General features: G+C 36.8%; 1 long non-coding RNA gene across 9 annotated transcripts in view; it reads right to left on the bottom strand.

Annotated features, from left to right (window-relative positions):
* The window catches only part of LOC107316441, a 311,291-nt gene that overhangs the window by 291,969 nt on the left and 2,174 nt on the right, over positions 1-17,148 (bottom strand). For 3 of the 9 annotated variants that reach the window (XR_004307965.1, XR_004307968.1, XR_004307967.1), the window contains exons 1-2: positions 2,509-2,840; positions 2,238-2,363 (exon numbers count right to left, since the gene is read on the bottom strand). This is a non-coding gene — a long non-coding RNA (uncharacterized LOC107316441). Of the gene's footprint in view, positions 1-2,237; positions 2,364-2,508; positions 2,841-17,002; positions 17,082-17,148 lie in introns of those variants that run through there. The other 6 variants (XR_004307962.1, XR_004307964.1, XR_001556345.2 and 3 more) reach the window with 5 other exon arrangements.

The raw sequence follows: 17,148 nt of genomic DNA, 5'->3' as shown, positions 1-17,148 counted from the left end.
GAATTGAGGGAATGTTTCCCCATTTATTTGCTCAAGGCCTCTGAGATGCGAGACAAAACAAGCTCTCTTCTTGCTGATCCTAAGTAAAACACAATATCTTCAGTAGAAGCCAAGGCACCCTCAGTCTCCGTAAACTAAGATGAGCATGGTCTGTTGTAAACTTGAGAACATCCCAATATGGTCTTCAGCTATTAATACAAGTATGGGTTAAGCTTTATTTGCTTAAAAAAAGAAAACACCAAAACCACCGAAGAAACTAAACTGACTACAAATGTAGTGTGAACAAATAATTTACAAGACCCTTTGAAATCTATGAGTAAAGGTACAAAGCACAGGGGAGGTTAAAAGAAACCTGAAGATACTGAAAGCCACATCTCCTGCTTATGCAAACCAAAGGAACACAGCCAGAAACCAGGAAAAAGTCAAGGTTTATTGTACTGCTAAGCAAGTGAAACGAAACCAACTTCAAGAAAAATGAAAGCACCAATGCACTGCATTTTGGGTGGGCTTCCTTCTCATTCAAAGTGCTTTAACTACTGCCACTGCACTCTGATGTTGTACTGACATCTTCATAGCATCCCATTAAATAGAGAAGTATTGCCAATGATTGTGTAACAATTTCTCATCTAAATACTTCTGTAGTGTTTTGGTTTTTTGTTTTAAGTTAAGTACCTTACCACAGACTTGGCTAAAAAACAAAAAAGCAACTAAGCTTTAAGAGGGCTAAAAGAGAACAGACTATTTTTGATCAGAAGTTCGCAGAAAAACAGCAGAAACCAATATGTTCTGTCTGTAGTTATTGTATCTTGTTTGTACCCAGAATAGTTAGTGCATTACCAGAAGACAGCACAAAAACTCCAAGCATTTTTTTTTTGAACCCTTTAGAAACTACATACCAACACTTTAATGATAGAAAATAAAACCTAGATGACTGAAGCAGTTTAAATAAACTACCTTTGCTGTTGCTCGCTGTTCAGTCAGCTTATGCATATGTGATTACCTCAGAATTACACAGAAACCAGGTTAGAGCATTTTCCATTTTGATATGAGTTTCAATCCTTCTTGAGAGTGTTCTTCTATATCCAGTGCAGTGACCATTTCCAGCTTAGCACATAGTTAAAGCCAACCTACTTAAATCACTCAAAAAAATACTCTGATAAACTAAAGATGGATTACCAAACATCCTGTGCCAAGCATTAAGAAAGTGCAGCTCTTCATCTCTCTTGCAGAAGTACCCATTTAAAAAATAAGAAGTATAGAAGTGGCCAGAAAATACAAAAGAATGGAGAGCTGCTCCCAGCTGCACATCATTAAGGAACACACCTGAGGTCCTCCTACAACAGAACAGCTTACCACAAAGAAGCCTCTGTAATTAGCCATTCCAAAAAACATTTAATATCTTATATAGCTACTTTACTTACCAATGTTCAGTAGAATATAATAGCTTTATTTTTCACCTGCTAAATTCTCAAGAAGGAATTTAAGCCAGAAGATTCATACACCAACATAGCTTAAATAACTAATTGCAAACTACTAATGCTGGACAAACTAGCAATTCAAGGGACTTGTGATACCTGTTTTTAATCCTTTGACACCCCAAATACTTTTTTTCCTAAACAAAACCCAGTCAACACCAGATAAAGTACTTTGTTCTACACAAATTGAAAGCATAAAAAAATACCAATTTTGGAAATGAACTTCCAAAAATAGAAATCACAGTTTCAAGAAAAAAAGGATTTTAAACACACAAATAACTACAACAGTAGACTAGTTGAAGTAAAACAGAAAATCTATTTTAATTTGTATCAGTAAAACACAAAATCTAGAGCTTTCCCTTCACTGGCTGATCATTTTACTCTCCCAATAGAGCAAAAGACACAAAGTGTTCTCCAGTCAAGTACTAAGCAAACACTAGCATAGAAAAAAAAACCTTCAAGATGCACATAAACTAATGCCTCACACATCTGTTTTAGCACAAGTAATCAGTATCAAGTAGCAGTGACTTGCACAAACTTGGGATAAACACACACCACACAGGTCTCAAATACACATGGTAATTGCTATTAGTTTTAAACTCCAGAAAACTATACCAAGTAAAACTAAAACCTGACAGATATTACCTAGGCTGAGTAGGCTAGGCAATACATACTACACCTAAGAAAGAGCAATATAAATTACATGCCTGTGTAATAGCATAACCTCAAAACTACAACAAACATACCACACAGAAATAGTACCTGTGTTACGGATCTTTGATGATCAGCTTACATGTTCTCATTATTCTTCTAATGAGCCGTTTCTTCCTTTGAAGAAGACTTATGTGCCCATGTAAGCTTCTCAATTCCCTGTTCTCAAGGAACTGCCTATAGTAGAAAAATTAAAAAATAATTACAAATAATAAAAATAAAATTTAATAATAATTAACATTAACAATTTCACTCAGGCATAGACAAAAATAACTCCCAACAAGTTATTAGCTAACATTAACTTTTAACAGAATTTACTTACTGTGAAGCACACAAAGGTGGTACTTGGAGACAGCTCACTCTACAACACTGGTTGCTGCAAACTCTTTGTTCACATGCAGGTGTCCCACCTTTATAATAGCTAAGAGCTACTCCTTATTGGCTGTTACTTGATTGCAGCAACCTGAGCCAGACTTTTCCTAATTAAGATAGCAATTTAATATTTTTCCATATTTCAGTCTTGTGTTGACTCAAATTAAACAAAAAATGAGAGAAAAGGTAAAGCAAATGTAGTCTGAACAAGAACTCTAAAGAGTCTACTGCAAATCTGAAAAAGCATCTCCACTGCAACATTAAAGATCACACAACTAAAAAAAAATTCTAGAAAATTCTTGTTGTGTGTATATCAGACTGTTATCCTGAAATACAAAACACTTGTATAATTTTGACGGGCTGTCTTAACAGATTAAGTACCAAACAGCAATATCACAAATACCCTTCTCATGATTTCAAGTAATTAGATTATTAAAGGCAAACATAAAACTCCAAATAAATTTTTCTTGCAACACACAGGTGTGGGGTAAGCAGAGACCTTTCTGTGACCCCACTGGTAGGATCCAAGTACAAAACCACCTCCTACGTGTGGGCTATCAGACAGCTGAGGGAGGCAATCAACTACAGCTGGTACCCACGCAGAACAGAACCCAGAGAGGGTGTGGCAAGCTGTTCGGGGCAGCTGTTGCTAGTTTAGAGCATGTGAAAAAGAGTCTGATCAGGAAAGTATATGAAACTTTGTCTCTGTTTCTTAATAAACTCAAAAAAACCAAGAAAACACACCAAACAAACAACACACATGAATGCATTTCAAGTAATCTGTGCCTAAGTAACCAGCCCCTCAAAATCATTTTGTAAAGGCTTGACATGCAATACAACTGGTTACTGTCTAACAAGATCAACCTTCTCTTGCAAATGTCAACTGTTCCCTGTTGTCTGGGGGAAAACAAGCCCCTCTGCAAGCACTAGAAGTAGCCCTCAGCTCTTATCTCACCTAAAGATTAGTCAGACATGCTAAAAGCTGTTCTAAAACAATTGTACTGTCAAGGTGATACTTAAATAGAACTGCTTTAAATGCAATAAAGTATTGCACATCCATACCAAGACTACAACATTCAGCCTATCTCAGGAACCAACACTGCACAACAATAGAACACTCAAGTAGCTATATGACTCACTTGGTTTATGTGTACACCAAGCATTCTTTGTGGATCGGTGTTCAATGAGTTCTTGCAGCTATTTTCACTACTAGCTCATTATTCCTTCAGAGAATACATATGAACATGCATACACTATGTAGCTGTCCTTGAATAAGGGCTGAGGTGTCATTTTCCCCTCCTCCTCAACAGATTGTTAATGTTCCAGCAAATTGTGGATTTGCAGATTGCTGCCACTTGCAACAGCTCCTGCACTTTTGTTAAGATCCACAGAGTTCCAAGGAGCTGGTTAGACACTGCAGCTGCCAGTAATGGTCTCCAAAACTCCAATTCTTAACACCATGAGGAAAGAGGCTGTGCAGCCACCAGCTGCCACAATTGTTCTGTGCCTTTGACACAAGGCATTCAGCTGGGACACAGGACACTCTTCAGTCTCTTCCCATACAAATTCCCCTCAGGTACAAGGGGGGACAAAACCAAAGGGCTGAGCCTCTACTGCATTTACATTAAACAAGAGTAACTCAACTGCATTATGGCTGCCCTCCTCCCTTAGCTCCAAACAGTGCCCACAAGCCCCTAACAGGGACATCAAGAATGCCAAAATACCTAACCTCATAAACTTCCAATTATTGTCCTTGCCAGTGCATTTTCCTATTATACTACACTGAGGTTATAGCCGTTTAAACTGCAGTACTATTTATCTAGTCTGAGCTATATTGTTACTCCACCTCCCCCATTTGTACCTGCTGCAGATCACTCATAACTCTTTTAGCTCTGCTCATATGCACATTGAAATCAATGCACCTGGTTTTCTTTCCTTTGTGTTTAATTATGCCTTTTCTTTTTCCCTTTGAAGTCAAGGGAAAGAGTTCTATTCATTTTAACAAAGATTTGGTCCGCCTTCTTATTTGATATCCTCCACCTCATACTATCTTCAAAACTAGCTGCCCATAGGGACAACAAAGCATCTAAATTAAAGGGAATACAAACGCAACTGTAACAGCTTTATTAAAGAAAATAGGATCTTTTTTAGCATCAGTGAAATTCAAAACACAAATGAAAGTAGTAAATAATATGGAAACGTCTTGGATCTAGAACAGAAACAACATCTACATTGAACAGATATGAATGATTTCCCCCAAACAGTGGACAAATAATCAGATATATTCTGAAATTTAAAAACTAGCCAGTGCTTCAATATGGAGCTAAGTGAATTCCACTGAGTGAAATATGTGGAGATTGATTTACTTTCATCTTATAAGCATGCGAAGTGTTACAGTTATACTTCCCTCTTAATGTTTTAAAACAGTTCGACTGAAAGGAGCACTTCCAGTGACCCATCTGTCAGCACAGTAGTTTATGTGACTCGCACTGTAGGGTTTTATCTTCTCACACCGCAAACCTCCATTTGCTACTCACTTCAACATACTGGCTCCTGACTGCACTCTGATGATGTGCCCTCAATCCAGCTCGTGACACTGCTAAGATAAATGCGTGCAAGGAGAATAAGGGCAGAACACAAATATACACCACTTAGCTCAAAGAGATGCAATCAGACATTTACAGTATCAGCTGATCTATTCTACAAGGCAATTAAAGTCTGTATGTATTGGCTGATGGAGGTGAAATACATTAAGTTCCTAATGGCAATCTTCTGAACCTGGAGACACCGATTAATTACTCAGCAATAATTCATAACTAAGACATTCAGATCTACTTGTACTCCACCAAGTCAGTGGGAGATGACCACAATAAAATGGATAAATACTACTGAGCTAAACAAGGTTTACAGTCATAGCCTTAAATCCACATGCAAAGGAAGCAAAGGGTTATTTTAAAAATTGTATTATCAGATGCACATTACACAATTAAGTGCGCTGCATTTGTCCACAGCACATGATATACCTAAACATACACAGCAGCCCCTACCCTAGAAGGCTGCATGTACCCCAGCTCTACTTGCTTTCTATGCCAATAGATCATTGACCATTGCTGAACTGTGACAAAGCGTTATTTAAAGAAATGAATGATTACATCATACTACCTTTGAATTGCAACTGAAGGATTTCACAAAAAGAATTTAGCATGGTAGCACACCTCAAAAACTCTTAACTAAGTTTCACATGGCATTGACTCTCATCCACAACTAAGTAGCACCTCCATTTAAAAAGTTAAGCAAAATAGAGAAAAAAAAACCTTTACCTCCTTATTAACGTCACAGGAGCTTCCTTCATGTTCTTATGTTTTAAAAATTAACTGGCACCCTTCAATCCAAGAACCCATGTTTAAAAGCTCTTCTCCAAGTCTTGCTTGAGGAAAGCATTGGAATCACTCCTGACCTTTAAAGCATTAAACAAAGCTTTCTCCAGCTCAGGTGCACATTAATTCTCTGGGAAGAAAGCTACCATTAACTCACTGCCAACATCCCTTATATGAAATGTCCTTAAACAAGCTGTATCTGTTAATGCTTATGCAAAGCATTTTACTAATACCAGTTTTCTTGTTGATTACAATCCTCTCAGCTCTGTTGCTTAATCAGAATACCAAGATATTCAGAAGATAGAATAGCTTTGATGACTGTAAATAATGTATTTTCTGATCTGCCTATAAGCTGTCTCCTATACCTTGTGTATTTGACCTACACAGTGCTGTCTGGAACATTAAGTGCAATATGTACTATACCATGATCTCAGAATAATCTAGAGACTTGTCTATACTAAAATAAGAGAAGCACTGAAGCAGGAAATTGGGTTAAATCTCACAGGGTGTAAACAAAACACATCAAAATAAGTAGTTGGAATAATATGGAGCTGTAAAAGTAGGATACCTGTATCTATATAGAACAGCCTGAGAAGGAAGAACCCACAAAAGCAAACCACCATAGCTCTCACCATATAGAAGGAATTCTTCCTCTAAAAAACAGAACCAAGCGTCAGACTGATAACAACACAACATCTCTAGTCAGAATGTTTTGTGTACCCTTGTCCAGAAAAGGACTTAGTGAGGTAATGCTAAAAAACTACCAAGAATACCAAAAATCACATATCAGGAACATTTGACTAGAACATTAGTTTCCTTTCCTAATTAAAAAAAAAGCCTAGATTTTAATTATTCAGCAATACTTTAGTAAGGCTGTCCTACATATTGCAATCTTTTAAGCAAACAGTTTTAATAAGTTTACTTAAAAAGCCAGTGAATTAAAGACAATCTACATTAATGGTTCTAGAAAATAAGCTCTTCTTTGGAACTATAAATCAGGTTAAAAAAAAGAATTAAAGAAGAACTTATCCCCCAGAAATTAGTTACTCATAACGCTATATAAGCAAAGCATTTAATTTTTTCAAAACAAACACTTGATTTCAGAATCAATTTGAGTTTTAGTTTGTGAACAGCAGTCTAGCTTAATCCTAGCAGAACTGAGTGAAGCAGTACAAAATCATCATTACACTCAGGAACATTTGATCACAACCAACAGAGAGTAAAAAAGTTTCTGGCTCCTAGAAACTTGCCAATATGTTTTCCAGAGTTTCCAAACACACACCTTGATTAAAGTAAGAGGATGAAAACCTGAAATACAGGAAGACCCAGCACTCTCATTTCAAATCTATATCAAGCCCAAAATCTTTCATACATGGTTGTCAACAGCAAAAAAAAATTACTTCAACTAATTCCTACGCCTTATGCTTAACAACTTTGTTATTTTCTCCCTTCCCTGAAAATCTTCATTCCATTTTTTCATAAAGCCAATGACAGATATGAGACAGAATGCCATCTAATCTTCCTGCTTTCATTTCATTCAAACTCACTACAGCTCACAGTCCAGATGTCACCTCAGCAAAGAGAACCACTGCTGAATATTTATGTATAGCCATACACTCAAACAGATATTTCAACTGCTTTCTGGAGTAGCAGCCTCAGTGTCTCCCAGAACGATACCAGTTAGTGTGGTTTCCATGTATGGATTTCAGTGCAAGACCAGCAGAAACAGAAATTAGAATTTCTCACACCTTTTCACTGAATGGATTAAGAGGGAGGATTCTATTAAGATCCTACTTCATACAACAGGATAATACAATCTGTATACTTATAAATTTGCAAAACCAGTTATTTAACCAAGCCAAGTCTGATCATATATTTTGAGACAGACTACTCATGTATTTCACTGTAGAAGGAGAAACCAATGTGGGTTGCAGGTTTGTTGTTATCATCCAACTGAGTCTGACAACAAATAAATCAAAACAGGCAAAAAAGAGATGATTATCACATTGGGTATTGGAGTCCAGGCACCTGGTCCTTGCTCTGCCATTGGCATCTCAACCATAAGTATTCTGCTCATTGTTTGCCATAAGTTACCTTTACCACAAGTGAAAATGAAATGGCCACATGTATTTAAGTACACTAAATACTTTTTCTGGCATGAGCAGTTATAACCATCTCAATACTTGAAGGTGCTGTAAAGGACATTCATTGTTGCACACAATTCAGGAGAACTTCAATTAAGAAGACATCCCTGGCAGTCACAAAGATGGAATAGACAGGACACATTCTAGACCATACACCTACCCTGGACACCACCAGCAGCTTTAACACATCAGGACTCCCAACTAAGTATTTAAGATGGTTGCAGCTAATGTAACCTACCCCCTGCCAATGCACGCAGCTGGTAACAAATGTGAGAAGCTCAGATCAACAACAAGCACTTGTTTAGTTGAGCAGTTTCTCTTAACGTAAGCACAGGAGCTTCCAGCATTCCACACCATAAGGAACAAATTGAAAGAGCTATTTTACCAGCTACAGCATATCATCTGTACCAGCCAGCAACACCAACATAGACATGACTGAGAAATGTTTGTGTTCAGAATTGCCATGGACACCTAAGCTATATTAGATGCTTAGTACCACCTGCTCTTCACTTATGAAGTCTAACCTCTCCTTCAGAAAAACATGACCTAGAACCTTCAGTAACAGCTAAAGGCCTTGAGAAAACTAAACATCCAACCTCAAATGTCACACGATCCCAACGTCCCTTAGCCACCTCAGACACAAGTCCAGGTAAGCTTGACCAATTTACAAGCTTGGAGATAGCTTTAAATGCCAAAAATAGCCAAATAATCATCAAGGAATTACAACAAACCACATTATTATTCCTTTTAATCCTTAGCAGAAGCTCAGTTGAAAATGGTAGTAAGTTCAACAAGCATTTTTCCTGTAATACAAAGGAATGTCACTGCATCATCTTAAAAATAACAGCAAAGAAACTAGTCTAAATACAAAAACCTATAATCCAAAATCATAAAAGTCTCAAAGCAAACAAGACATATAGAAGGCTTTCACCTCTTCAGAAACCTTGTTATATGAAACGTACTTGGTACTGTCAATAACGGAATCAGAAAAAGTAATAAAGTTAACTGACAAAGCCCAACTGTTTTGTTATATATGAACATATATCCATGTGTATGCTACTGTGAAGGACTCACCTTTGCACAAAAAGCCTATTTACAGACCTTTACATATTTTAAGCAGTTGGAAACTAATTATTTTGAGAAACCATCAAATGAAACTGCAAGAATTGCACAGCAAAATCTACAAGTTAATACAAAACACATAAAATGAGGTCTGAATAAATTCCACTCTGCTTTCGATTTAACAACAACAACAAAAACAACTACTTTTGGTGATAGTAACTATCTATCACCAAATAGATAGTTTGGTGATATTCTACTATTGCTAAGCAAAATTGCTACAGAACTTTATTACAGGCACCCAAGAAAACTGTCCTACGCAAAAAAAAACAATCTCAAAAAAAAATATATACTTCAATATCAATTATTGAGTCAATAAAATTATCAGTATCTGTACTTCATACATGAAATTTTGGGATGACTCCTTCAGATATGTTAAGCCATGTGAAAAATACCCTAAGAAAACAAAGCACATTTGTGCAAAACAGAAACACTGAATGAATGTACGACCAACATGAAAATTTCTTCCTCACAGCTATAGTAATACCTGTGTTCCATTGGCAGTTTTAGATTAATTGCTGGCTTGACGCACCAACCAACCTCTTGTAAATGCATTTTCACTCTAGTGGTACTTAGTAAGCTTTGTGCCAGTTAAATAACTCGCTCATCTGCATGAAAGACCCTCCAGGATACTGATCACCTAGAAGCATTACTGCTCAACAATGATGTCTGCTGTTCTGGGACAGCCATATTCAATTTCACATCCATTAAAACTGCAGTAAGGAACCAAAGTCTCAATTACTTCTCTAATTTATCTACTTACCTAATTCCATCTCTTCACATCTTGTTGAGAAAACAGACAAGTCAAACATGTCCTTAAACTTTCAGTACTAACAACTTACATAACACAAAGTGACTTCCAAAATTTACTCATTGTACTCCAAAAACTAATGGAGAAATATCCCTTATTTTCCTCTATATATCTGACAACTGATCATTACCTAAGCTATGAGGCAGCAAAGCAGAAATCCTTAATCTGTGGACAGCACCAACTTCGTAAGCAGCATCTGTTCGCTTCTTTCCATCTGTGGCCCAAATACTTAGAAACTACAGTTATTTCCAAATTAAGACAAACAGTACAGTCAAGTAATAATGAACAAACATCAAGTCAACAATCTCTATAATAAACAGGTTAAAAGTTATCAAAAAGAATACTAGTATCATTCTTAGAAATTATAACAGCAAGATTGAAGAAGAGTCTGCAAATACCTCTGCCAGGTTACACATCATTTCTGAGCAATTCATAACAAAACAGATTAAATATCAACAGAAATCAACACCAAGTTGCCAAGGCAATTCCGGACTTAAGACAAAAACCTACAGCTGTGTGTTGGCAGCTTGAATCCTAGACAAGTATTCATGAAATTTGGGCACCTCAGTATTTTCGGTAGAGTTCAATCGAAGTTCCTTACAGAGAAATTAGTCATCCAGCATCCACAGTTCATGCTCAACATTGGTTGATTATGATGAAGCTGCTTATTTTAAGCAGTTAACGCAAATAATGTCACTGGATACAAGACACATCAACACTAATTAGTTTAAATCTGTATGGAATCTTAAGAAACAGGTCTACATCCTACATCCTGGAGCTCTGCTGGCTCTCTCCCTAAAGCTAACTTTTGTACTTCAGTAACATCACCACATAAAACTCATTTCAACTTCTCAAAGAAAAATAATTTAATAAACCCGCAACATACAAAATACTTCCTACTACTATTAGGAATGGCTTTATAAGATTTGGAGAAGAGCACAATTCCCCAGGGATACACTGTTCTGTTTCCTGTAATATTGATACTTACACATACATCTGTATACATCTCCTTTAAAAGAAACTAAACTACTCAACTGGCCCTTCACAAACACTTGCATCACAAACAGATCTGTTAAGACCATCCCACTCATTTAGAGGCTTATTCCCCAAGAGAACATTCAAGCCAAACAATTGTTCATATATAAGAGAATATCCTCTTAGAAAGTTAAAAACTGCCTTTTTAAACGCAAATTTTGTTTAACTTGTTACTGTAACATATTCTAGCAGCAAGGTAGAGAAAGACAACATTTCAAATCCAGTTTAAATAGGTTTGAAGAAGTCTTATTAAACTTAAAAGCAACCTACATAAGAACTGGACAAGTAACAAACAGCAAGTCTACTCATCTTTTGAGTCTATAAAGCTATACTGTGACCATGATTTTTATAGGATTATGACTGTCTCCATAATCTTAAGTGTATAATTCAATGTTTTTATCTTCGAAACCATAATACTATCTTTCAACAAAATATCTTTTACCCGGGGCTAGAGATAGGGCAAGCTTAGCACCACTCACACTTAAACACTAAGCACCACAGGAGTGCTAAACAGGATTTAAGAAACCAAGTAGGTTAATCTTATTGACTAAACAATTAGTGCAAGAAAAAACAGAAGGTCTGCAGCACTAAGCAGGTAGTATCAAAGAAAAATTTTCCTGCTCAAATGACTTCAACTTCCCCTGCGAAGATTTAATTTTTCAAGTAACTTGATAAACCCACAAAGTCTATTCTACTCCCATTTGTAAATAACAATTCCACCTTTCTGACCATACATTTCCAACAATCCACAACTCTTCATCATAGATTGAAGACTATTAAAAATGGAAGCATATTCTAGACTAATAATCATGGCTGTCAAGTAACCTTAGTAAATTTATTCTTTTTCCCCCCAAACATAATTAAATACTTCACACATTATTGAGAAGTGTTTTTCTCTCAGGTCTTAAATAATTCTCAAGAATTAACATAGCAATCAACTTCTAAATTAATACATATAATAATAATAGATGTAGTGGCAACTGTAGAGTGTTCAAACTTATAAGCAACTGAATAAAGGAAATGAAACACATAGAAATACAGCAAAAGGTGCTAACACATCATTTTCCAAGGAGAACTTCAGTGCTACAAAGTCTAGAAGTTATTTCATAAGTAATTCAAGTGCTCCTTTGCAAAGAACAGTAACTCTAAATGGACCCGAATTATTTGTGCAGCTTAAATTTATTACTGGCAGTGCTAGTTTTGATATGGAAAACAAGCAGCAGAAAAGACTACAGCAGAGGTAAGACTCTCACTATGCATCTTCATGTAAGACTGTGCTTACTCAGAGTCCGTTCATGTACTCTTGACAGAAAAAAAAGTGAAGTAAATACCACATAATGGATGATTCTGCACTCTATCGGCTTTTTACATCTCACTCTATTGCCATGCAACTGTACATGAATTATGTCACTCGCGTTTCTCTGAATAAGACCAAGTAGCACCTAAGGCAGAACTGACACTCAGTCAAAAAAAACCAGCACCAGTTCATTGGATATGCTGAACAGAAAACACAAACACAAAATAGGATCAGGTGCACTACCCAAACCACTCCCACCCAAGTCCTACTCCATTATAACTTTTTTTATAACTGTTTCTTTTCTGTCACAGCACAGAAGGCAAGAAATATTGCTGAACAGCCACAAAGCTCTCTAGCTTCCCCTTCTGACATCAATGGGGTTACAAAAACATTTTAGAGGAAAAATAAGTGGGACTAACAGTCCCAACAAGCCTGCTATTCTACAGCCTTCCAGAACTTTCTTCACACTCAAAGCTCTCACATTTAGCCCGTGGTTCATAAACAATGGCAGGGACAGCGTTCACTGGAGTATTTAAATAATTACTGTAAAGTTTCGTTAAAGAATGATTGGGTTACCCACTGATCTCTCTTTCTAAAATAATGAACCTCAGTTAACTAATGATCAGTCAAGACACTGCTACACCATCATGCCTAAGCTATTAAATGTGAATTTGTAAGTCACCCATAATTTAGAAAGTCATGAAAAACAGCAGTAACACAAAACATATTAGGAAGGTTTATTCTGCAAGTGACACATTGTCCTGATTGTCTGCAAACAGCTCTCAAAATGATTCCTATTGCTTATGATACTCCATAATTCAAGTCAAACATAAGAACAAGTTAAAAAAAAAAAAAAGAAGCAACTTGATTCTTTTGTTTATCAAGCTTCAACAGTACAGACTCAAACAGAAAGGTAACTTCATCTTGATTATCAACCAAAACCTCATGACAGACTCATGCTGCCAAGTCCTCCCATTTCTACTACCTATATAGAATAATACTCTTGAAGTCTATGTGCCAGAATAAGATAATTGAAATGCCACAGCATCTAAAAGTTCTACCATTACAGCTTTTAAAAATATGTACTTCATATGAGGCTGCCTGTGTTCTTTAGCTCTTCTACAAATTACCACACTACACACAAATAGCAACAAGCCCTTCGCCCAGAGAACACGTAAATCCCAACAGATAAATGGAACAAAGACAATAATTGTTTGTGCTTTTTTTACTAAACTCTTCTCAAATGCTAATACACATTCTCATTTTCCATTTTCATCTGCTATATTCTGAAGAGCAAAACTAAAACACAGACCAGAATGCAACATAATTGTTAGACAGTGAACTACAAGCTACTATCTAAGTAGTGAATGAAAATGGGCTTGATTTACTATCAGAACAGTCATTATGAATGTACTACAACTACTTCAAACCTGTAACATTGATGTGTTGACTATAACATTGATGTGTTGATAGAACTTGACAAAACAGGGTCCCAAATCAAAGCTTCCAAAAATATATATATATATATATTCCTTCAAATAGTTGCAAGACTTATTTTCATTCCACTATCATTAACCTTTTCTGCACATCCTCCCTCCACCACGAGCCATCATTAATTGTGTAGGGTATTTTACTCTTTAGAAATAAGTACCTACAAGAGACAACATTGTATCCAACACTGAGTCCTTGATAAACCCAAAACATGTAATGCAATAGCTTTTGAAGTTATAATACTTTGGCTGACATTTCTGCAGTCCTGAAACCACAACTAGTTTCAGTTAGGTTTTTAGCAAACTAATTTGTTTTTCAACATCTTCAATTATTCTCTTACAATTCACTTGCTTTAAAGTTCATTATTCCAGCTATATTAGTACAACAAAACAAAGACAGAGTCATAGAATAACTGAGGTGTAGGAGACCTTCAAATAACTGACCTCCAACTCCACTGCCAACGGGCAGGGTTACCAATCACTAGATCAGGCTGTCCTGAGGCAGAACCCAGCCTGCCCTTGAATGCCTCCAGAGATGGGACATCCACAACAGCCTCTTACAGTGCCTTACCACTCTGTGAATAAGAAATTATACCTAAAAAATTACCTAAAGCTTCCCTCTATCAGATTCAAGCCATTCTTCCTCACCTTACTGCTACCAGACCATGCATAAAGTCAGTCCCACTCCTGGTTTTAAGTACTGGAAATGTACAATGAGATCTCCCAGGAGCCTTCTCTTCCCCAAGCTGAACAAGCTTAGTCCATCTTTACAGCCCTCCTCTGAACCCACTCCAATGGCTCCACATACCTTCCATACCAGTGGCCCCAGGCCTGAACACAGTACTCCAGATGGGGACTCGCAAGAGCAAAGAAAGGACCATCATTTGTCTCTCTTAGCTGCCAGCCTCTGCTGATGCAGACCAGTTCACCCTCAGCCTTCCTGGCTATAAACACACATTGCTGGCTCATGTCATTTTTAAGCATTGGTGATATCTAAATGGCTTTCCTCAATTTAAGTCAAGGGTGTTCATTAAAAGGCCATCTTAGTAACATGAAGTGCTGTTAGTATCTGTAATATTCATTACCTTACTAAAGATAGTTCTACACAAAGCTTAAAAACAATACCACTCACAATGTATCACCATGATTTTCCAAGCATTTAATCTTCATATCTTCAAAGATTTCTCAAAACAACTACACCATCAGGCATTGGCATACACTGCCTATAATGCAAGAACCTTACAGCACAAAAATAGACAGGGTAGTGCCATTCTGTAGACCGTTTATGACACAACCCAAGCTACAGTAAGGTCATTCCAGATTGAGATTTCATGCTACCCTTGTGCAAATTTAGAAACAGCAGCACAGAACCACCCAGTCCTTCCTACCCACATCTTGATGCTCTAGGAACAACACCAATGTGATTCTCTCAGTACAGCAGGTGGGAGACAGGCAGGTAACAACAGGCAAGGATGTAACCCTTCAGATAATATCTACTAACTAAACCTGCATCTAAACCTTGCAGCTTACAAAATTACTTGGCTTATCTACCACATTTTGGAAAATCTAATTAAAAGTTTTCCAGTCCCTCATCCTTGGTGTAAAAAGATGAAGCAAACTCCTTATAAAAAATAACTATTACTCCAAAAGTGTAATTTTATATTACCTGTTTATAGATATCGACTATAATTTACCACCAACACAACCTGCAGCTTGTGAATCCCCCACAATTACATAAGAGACACTGGAATTCCTGTAAAAGCCTGGACCAGCTGCACAGCTTTCGAGACAACTGTGCTGGAACACAGAGCAATAGTGACACCTTATGGCTGATGCTGTACATTACTTATCACTTCCTTATCCCCACAAACCTCAATTCATTTGATAGCTGTTTTTGTTCATTGTAACTAGTAGCCTAAACACAATAGCAACATAAGCACATAACACCTTCTACTAATTAGCACCCATCTTAACACCCTCATTCCAAATCAAGCCAGCAGGTATACAAAGCACATACACAGCATTTGAGAACTAACTACATCTATACACAAAAACCATGAAATCTCATACTAGTACTTGGAATAATCATTGAGCATATTCCACTTAATTTTTATGTTGTTTTCAGCATGATACTCAATTTCTATATCTTCACCATTGCACACTATGTTAACTGAGTCTGTTTAAATAATCCAACAACTTGTTTCCTAAGTGACACAGAACATCTGTTTATTATAGCACATCCTAATCAGAATCATACTCCAAAACAAAGCTAAGTTTGTGTGTAACCATTATCAACCTGCTACTGAACAAAAAACCAAACAAATGAATACTTATGCCCCACTTATATAAGAAAGCTGAAAACAAAGTATTTTAATATATACACACACTACAAGAAAAGGGACACGACTGACTAAAATCCTTATTCACTGTATTATACTATAACATCAACTTATTTCTGTATGACTATTCTTCATAGACACACTACTCAGCTACCAAACACTGCAACAAAAGTAACCTTGACCCAGTAACAAATGAAGGAGAATAGTCCAGCATGTAGAGCTCAGTGTAATAGTCCCGCACTTCTATGCAAAAACAGAAGAAACAACACGTTCTTCTAAACCCTGAGTCCAGCTGTAAAGAATTTCGTTGAGGGGAAGGTGGTGAAAAAGGCCAGTTCTCTCTTAAGAAAAACTTAAGAATATACCTGCAATGAGACTCCTGTTCATTACTTCTTTGCAGGCCTGTAATTAGACCATTTTCTGCATCCCCAGAGCACGTCAGTACCCTTAATTAAATGATATTTAGTTAGAAAATCCAAGTGTTAGCTGAACAATGGACTGAAATGACTTGTCTTGAAAAAAAAAGCAACAGTTGATTGTTATCTTAATTTTAGAGTTGGTAGGTTTGCTTTTTTTAACCTAATATAAGAACTGGTGCACCAGTAAGCCAAATAACTCATATTAACTAGAAGATTTCACAGTGTTTCTCTTGAAGTTAACAAACAATTTAAACCTCAATATACAGCAACCCCACCACAAATAAAACAGAACTTTACTTTCCTAAAAAATACTTTTAAAGGTAATAACAGAGGATGGTTTAAAGGTGACTAATATAAAGATATTGACCAAGATGGTGGTAAATAGTCAAAGATTATTAGCAAAGAAAACTCACCAGTGTCAATACCTGGACCGGAGAGCTGAGGCAGTCTCCATTGGGGGGCAAACCCCAAGAGATACTGCCTCAGTGGTGGTCAGCCCTTAAATGAGGTCATAGAGGAGGTGGAACTGAACTCCACCCCTTCAGGGAGCACAGCTAGA

The sequence above is a fragment of the Coturnix japonica genome, chromosome 7 (assembly GCF_001577835.2).
Source record: "Coturnix japonica isolate 7356 chromosome 7, Coturnix japonica 2.1, whole genome shotgun sequence".
Taxonomy (NCBI): domain Eukaryota; kingdom Metazoa; phylum Chordata; class Aves; order Galliformes; family Phasianidae; genus Coturnix; species Coturnix japonica.
The sequence above is the reverse complement of the archived record's forward strand: the minus strand, read 5'-3'. Positions and strand labels throughout refer to the sequence as shown.